The sequence below is a fragment of the Lactuca virosa genome, chromosome 2, assembly GCF_052849685.1.
Source record: "Lactuca virosa cultivar CGN04683 chromosome 2, Lactuca_virosa_CGN04683_v6, whole genome shotgun sequence".
In the NCBI taxonomy this organism is placed as follows: Eukaryota; Viridiplantae; Streptophyta; class Magnoliopsida; order Asterales; family Asteraceae; genus Lactuca; species Lactuca virosa.
The window spans coordinates 291,851,899-291,858,587 of record NC_136427.1 but is presented as its reverse complement, the minus strand read 5'-3'; the positions used below and the strand labels follow the sequence as shown (position 1 = coordinate 291,858,587).

The 6,689-nt window shown below is 40.1% G+C and overlaps 1 non-coding gene across 1 annotated transcript; it reads left to right on the top strand.

The window, feature by feature from the left end:
* Positions 1-6,135: 6,135 nt before the first annotated feature.
* LOC145162056 (small nucleolar RNA R71) lies at positions 6,136-6,242 on the top strand. The gene has a single exon (XR_013738912.1). It is a non-coding gene; the product is annotated as a small nucleolar RNA R71 (small nucleolar RNA).
* The last annotated feature ends 447 nt before the right edge of the window (positions 6,243-6,689 follow it).

Below are 6,689 nucleotides of genomic sequence, written 5' to 3'. Positions count from 1 at the left end.
GGGGACCAATTCCGCAACATCTTTTGAAAATATTTCTCTGATTTTATTTTAAAAAGCATAAATTAAATCGGTCTTTTCTAGCCGAGAAATTAGGGGATGTCACACGCAACGCATGCATTTGTGTCTCAAATTTTTCCTAAGGACCCCCCTCAATTCTAAATACTAACAATCCTCATAAACACTCGCCCACTTCTTTTAAACAATGCTCATTTTATGCATCCCTCCGAATCCATCCGCAGAAAACTTCCTAACCTCAATGTATTTTTGGTTGAGCAACCCAATCATACATAATCTAGACAATTACAACTTTTTGATACCACTATAGAGCTTATTTGGAATTCTTCACTTCTTTGATATTTGACATTTGATTTCTTTGAATTCACCACCTTTTTGTTGATTTTTGGTATCTTCAACTATTGACTTCTTCAGAATTTTGATCTTTTGATCTTCAAACTTTGATTGATCCAAAATTTTTACAACTTTTCTTGTAATTCTCTCTCTTTTTTTCCACATGTAACTCACTTTTTTCACTCAAAACCTACATGCTTAAGCAGGGGCGCTTAACTTCAACCTTTATTGGTTAAAGTATTAATTTTCCTAGATACATTTCAAGTACACGGTTCTAAACATGTTGCATCCCTCAAACTAAGCGAGGTTGTGTTTTTGTCCCATGATTTCACTAAAGTAAAGGAGGCCACAAATGCATTATAACGTATATAGACTCAACTAAACATTTGGGTCTTCATGCAATCATCAAACATAACACTAGCATGGAATCCTAATTGCTTTACCAAAATTTTCTAAATTAATCCTAGCAATTTTAATGCAAAATTTTCAAAATTATAGGATTCTAATGTAACTAATATGATAACTAATATGATCAACCCCCTACCCCACACTTAATTTATGCAATGCCCTCATTGCATATTATGCACGATATAGAAAATGACAAAGTAAAGAGGGAATTGGAACAAACTCCCCTGGGATAGTAGTCGCGAGGTTGATGTTCTTCATTTGAAGCTCCATCTTCAATTGACTTTAAACATGGGAACATCTCATCCATGCCTTGGGTGTCAAAATCTCGTGTGATACAGCTCCAAGTATGCAGCGGAAAAAAAACTCAGAAAATGCTCGGAAAATGATCCTCAAAGAATATAACCAATGGTTGTGTCAAATATCATCAAATCATCATCTTGATAGTAGAAGAACGAGCAACTCATCGAGCAGGTATGAGAACTCGCCGAGTTGTAGTGTAAATGACAGAAAAGTCGTGTTTTTTAACTTGGACTCGCCGAGTCCATAAAGTGCACTCGGCGAGTAGACCGCTGAGTCAAAAAAATATGAATTCTGCCCAGGTCCATTTCTGATGTATGTGGGGAATATTAGACTAATATTTTCCCTCATTTTGCTTCAGGAAATAATCACTTAGTAACTTTTCTCTCAATCGGACTCATATCGTGACTCGAAACTTCGATTTCTCTCTCGCCAAGGCTCGATTTCTCTCTCGGTTAGCTTTGACTCTAGACTCTTGTATGCATCCTTTAACCTCAACTGAAAAGATCAAAAACAAAACAGAAATGATAGGAAAGGAAAATAATAAAACTTCCTACTTAATCCTAACTACTTAAAGTTTAAACATCAACCAAACACACAAAAACAAATAAAAACAATTGTCTTTAACAAAACCAAATAAATAAAATCAAAAGATAACAATCTTCATCTTCATCTTCATCCCCTCCAACTCCACTTCCTCTAGTTTGATTTCTGCTTTGACTCACCCTCTCTTCCCAACTTTGCACATTAGGATATTCGGGCCCGGGTCTTGGTGCAAGATTCAATTGTTCAAACAAATAGACAAATGAACCATGGTGGTAGTTCATGCTCCGACAAAGATCATCATGGTACCTCCTCAACTCCACATTGTACCAGTCCATAGGCAGCTCATCATCCACCGGGATTACCAGTGGTTCTTCTCGCACATGTTCCCTTTATGGTCTCACCCTCCGTCCCGGGTCCTCGGGTACCAAAACCTCATCCTCATTTGGAATACCAATGTGTCCCCCACCATAGTCTTCTACTATTCTTGCCCTCCTATATAGTGTGATGCTAAAAGGTGGTATAGGAATCATTGTCAACACATTCGCCGCCCCTTGCTCTAAGATCCCATATGTCCTAGCCAATTTGGTCACGAACATCCCTCCATTAATTTTAGAGGTGATCCTCTCTTTGACTGCCCCTTCCGCCAAGTATTTTGCCAAACAATAAGGCAAATTGCAAAACGTGTCGGGAGTAATGATGCTCCACAAGTAGAAAATGTCAAGGGTCGGGACTTTGTCATCGTCCTTTCGCATATTGATGGTGCTCGCGACAAGACGGTGGATCAAACGGTGAATGGGAGAACGGATGCTTCCCTCTTGAGCAGAAGAAGGAATATAAACCCGGTTGGTGATAGTGTTCCACCAGGTAGCAGCAACCACTTCCTCGGGCAGGTCTTTATGGCAGTATCCAAGGAAGGACTAGAAATTTTCAGACATGATTATGTGTTGGTCATAAATCCCTAACCTCCATGTGAGCTCGGCTATACTGCACTGGCGTAATTCCCCTCCAAGACAAAAATTAATGATACCCGGATTGTAGTAATCACTACCACCTCAGAAGGAGATGGTAGAGAAAAATTCACAGCACAATTCTTGATAAACTGGTTCTTGGATTCTAAACAGCCGGCTCCACCCATCACAAGTGATTGTCACCCCATTGTGCACAAAAGTTTTAACCAAGTACGGGGTCAATTCCTCCTCCAATCCCGCCTGGCCAATCCAATGCCAATCGATCTCATTAGGCACATAGATTTCCTTTCTCCTAAGTGTGTCCAGCTTGTTCTTAGCACGGGCTAATGAGTATTTTGAAGTAATTTGTGGGAAGTTTAACCATGGGGTGTCCCCATGACCGCTTCCTCTTAAACTTTGGCCTCTCCTTGACATTTCTCTGCAAAACAACACAAAACAGAACAAACCAAGATACCACAGAACATTAAAATATAAGAAATCTGGTAACTGCATCATGGACTCGTCGAGTCCAAGAACCAACTCGGCGAGTCGCATGAACTGTGCGAGTTAATCTTCGGAATCGGACAAAATTATCCATCCAAAGCCATAAATTAGTCCAGAGGTTTGTCTAGGTATGTCTATCAAGCATCAATCCACAAAAAATTTTGTCTATAACAACCTAATTTGACCAAAAATCAAAACCCTAGAATTGAAGTAAACTCCAAAATCCGATTTTGCACAAATTATGATCATTAATCTAGCAAAGGTTGAAACTTTAACAAGATTAAACAGAAAATTGTTACCTTTTTGGTGATATTGTGAGGGAAACACAAGAAAATTGAAGAATGAGTGTTTGAGGTGCTCTTGCCCGTCGAGTGGCTGGTGGCTACAATTGTGAATGTGTTTTACCAATTAGGGTTAAAACCCTAATTTACAGAATAGTAAAAAAATATTTTTTTTTTCTGGTTAAAACGTGGACTCGCCGAGTAGGGGTACCTACTCGCCGAGTAGATACGCGAATATGCAAAATATCACGATTTTTCAAATGGACTCGCCGAGTAGGTAAATGGACTCGACGAGTTTTTCATTCTGTTTGAAAAAAATTTGAGTTCTTCAATTTTATACCCCATACTTGAGCTTTGCTTTCCCTCAAGCAGTCATTTTAAACAAATAAGAAGATTGAAAAAAAAATCCTAAAAAAACGAAAAATAAAATGAAAAAGAAAGGTAAAAAGAAAGCAAATTCTAAAATCGGGTTGCCTCCCGGAAGCGCTTCTTTTTGAGGAGCCGTTAGCTGGACTCCTTCCCGCTCTACGTTTCAGCGGCTTCCTCCAATGGGATCTCCATCTTCACTTATTGCACTTTATACTTCGTTTTGTAAGTATAGAGTTTCCTCTTATACGCCCTTTTCAAATCTTCCTTTCTCCTCCTTGTGTCATTTTCTTCAGACTTACGCTTTATCCCACACTCCTTCTTCTTCACTTCTTCCTTGTATCCCATTTTACTTACATCTCTTTTGATTGCCTTGATTGGCTTTTCAGTCATTATCTCATCATCACTCGAGGCCACGAATTATTCCTCACTTTCTTCATATGCTTGAACATCCGGTGGTTTAAAAGTGAACACTCCAAAAGTGGTAGATGCTTGAGCTCGAGGCTTGGTTCTCTTAATTGTAATTGGTATCTCTTCTTTTCCTCCTTGATCATTTATGTGTAACCCAATGGAAGAGTAATGTTCACCATTATTCCAAGCCTTAGTGTTCTTTTCTTCTTCCAAACTCTTCTTCTTGTCATCTTGAACCGCTTCATCACATGGCAAATTTGTATCAAGACAAGCCAAGTGTGTTTCTTCACAGTTGCTTAGATCCTCATTAGCTTCGCTTTCTTCAAGTAGCTTCTCCAACTCCTTTAAGTCTCTTTTGGCATCAAAGACCTCTTCAAGTAGCTCATCACCCACATCCACTGGGAAAGTTTTATCTTCACTTGACTTTGTTTGCTTCTTCTCTTTATCGGCCACAAAAATTATCGAATCATCCCCCACTCTAAGTGTGAGTTTCGATTCGCGCACAGCATTATAGCACAAGTGGTATTCAATAATGGTCTTCCAAGAATAATTGGAACCTTGGGGTCTTCCTCCATGTCCAATACTAAGAAGTCAACAGGGAACACTAATTTGTCCACCTTGATTAGAATATCTTCGCATACTCCCCTCGGATGTATTATCGTTTTATCAGCCAAACGGACGGTCATGTGAAGAGGCTTAAGCTCTAAGAGATTTAGCTTTTTGAAGAAGGAGTATGGCATAACATTTATACTAGCCCCCGAATCAGCCAATGCGCAAGTGGTAATCAAGTCTCCAAATTGGCAGGGTATAGTGATGCTTCCCGGATCACCCATCTTTTCTGGAAGCTCGTTCAAAACTATTTCAGCTACTTCAACCATACTTCTTCTATTCGTAAGGAGTCCCTTGAGCAAGGTCGCATATTTTGGTGTTTGAAACATTGTTTCGATAAACGTGATATTCACTTGAAGCGCCTTAAGATGCTCTATTATCTCCCTAAACTCTTAACTTTGTTTATCTTGTATGTCTCTGCTTGGAAACGGAAAGGGAGGCCGATATGGTTTAACAAAAGAAACATTTTCTGATTAGGCCTGGTACTCGTCGAGCCCATCTCCTCGACTCGACAAGCCGAGTCGGGTTTTCTCGATTTTCGGTTTTCTGCCTCTTTTTCTTTCACCATCATGGGATCCTTCTGGACAGGGGTTAGAGGAGTGAAATTTTTTTAGAATCAGTTGTTATTGCATTCACATGTGCCATTCTTGGATTATTTTCGGTATTACTGGGAAGTCCACCCGGTCGTCTCTCATTTATTTGTAATACAAGTTGGCCCAGCTGTTTTTCAATGTTGAGAATGGAAGCTTGCTGATTCCTTAGTAATGTTGCTTGGTCTTTCATCATGATTTGGTGCTCCTTTGTTAAGTGTTAAGTTTTGTTGCTCCTTAATTGCAGCATCAGTATCATTGTGACTTTTCTCGGATGCAGCTGCAAATCTCGTAAGCATATCTTCAAATTCTGACTTCTTTTCTTGCACCGGATCCTCTTTTTAATAAAAACCTCTTCCTTTTTGCTTATACTTTTCCTTCTTTGCCTTCTTGTACTCTTCATAAGGTAGCCATTCTTTCTTGGGTTTGCGCCAATCATCATCAGATCTATCACCGCTTGAGTAACACACTTGTACTTTCCGGTTCCCGTTCTCGTCAAGGTCACAGTCTTTAGTAAGGTGGGGCCCTCTACAGTTTTCACATCCCACTCTAATGGCATGGATGGATTGGTCTATCTTAGTCATTCTTCTATCCATGCTTTCTAATTTTTCCATCATTGCCGCCATATCATCCGAAATAGCATTCACCATCCCTCTAGTTGAGTCATTTCTTGGGTTATGATATTCTCTAGAGTGTTTAGAGAATTCTTCAGTTAGCCCTTTTATCACCGGGGGTGGCTTCTTTGTGAGTGGTCCTTGCGAATCGAGGAGCTGCCTAGTTGTTACATTCACTCCATCATAGAAAATGGAGACTTCTTGTCGACTGTTTAGATCATGGTGTGGGCAGTTCCTTAGTAGGCCTTTGTATCTCTCCCATGCCTCATAAAGTGACTCTCCAGCTTGTTGCTCAAAATTGGCTATGGCCTTCTTCAATTTTGCTATTTTTAAGGGAGGGCAAAATTGATCGACAAATTCCTCACACATTTTAGTCCAAGTGGTAATGGATCCTGGAGGGAGTGATTTCAACCAATCCTTCGCGACTCCCTTAAATGTGACCGGTAACATACGAAGCAACACAGTATCACGAGTCACATTAGGAACATTGAAGTAGTCGGCTATGTCGTTAACCTCGTCAAGATGTTTGTATGTGTCTTCATGATCCTTCCCGGAGAATGGAATTTCCTTATGTTGAGCAAGTATATGGCCCTTAAGTTCAAAGGTGACAGTTGCAGGAATCGCAGGTTGCACGAGTCCTGGTTCGGTATCGTCACGCATCCTTTTCTTCCATTCACCCATGGGAACTTCATCGATGTTAGCCATGGTGTTAGCTAGTTCGCCTTTTATGTCGCTTCCTTCTATGTCAGATTCGCTTCCTTCCCTTTC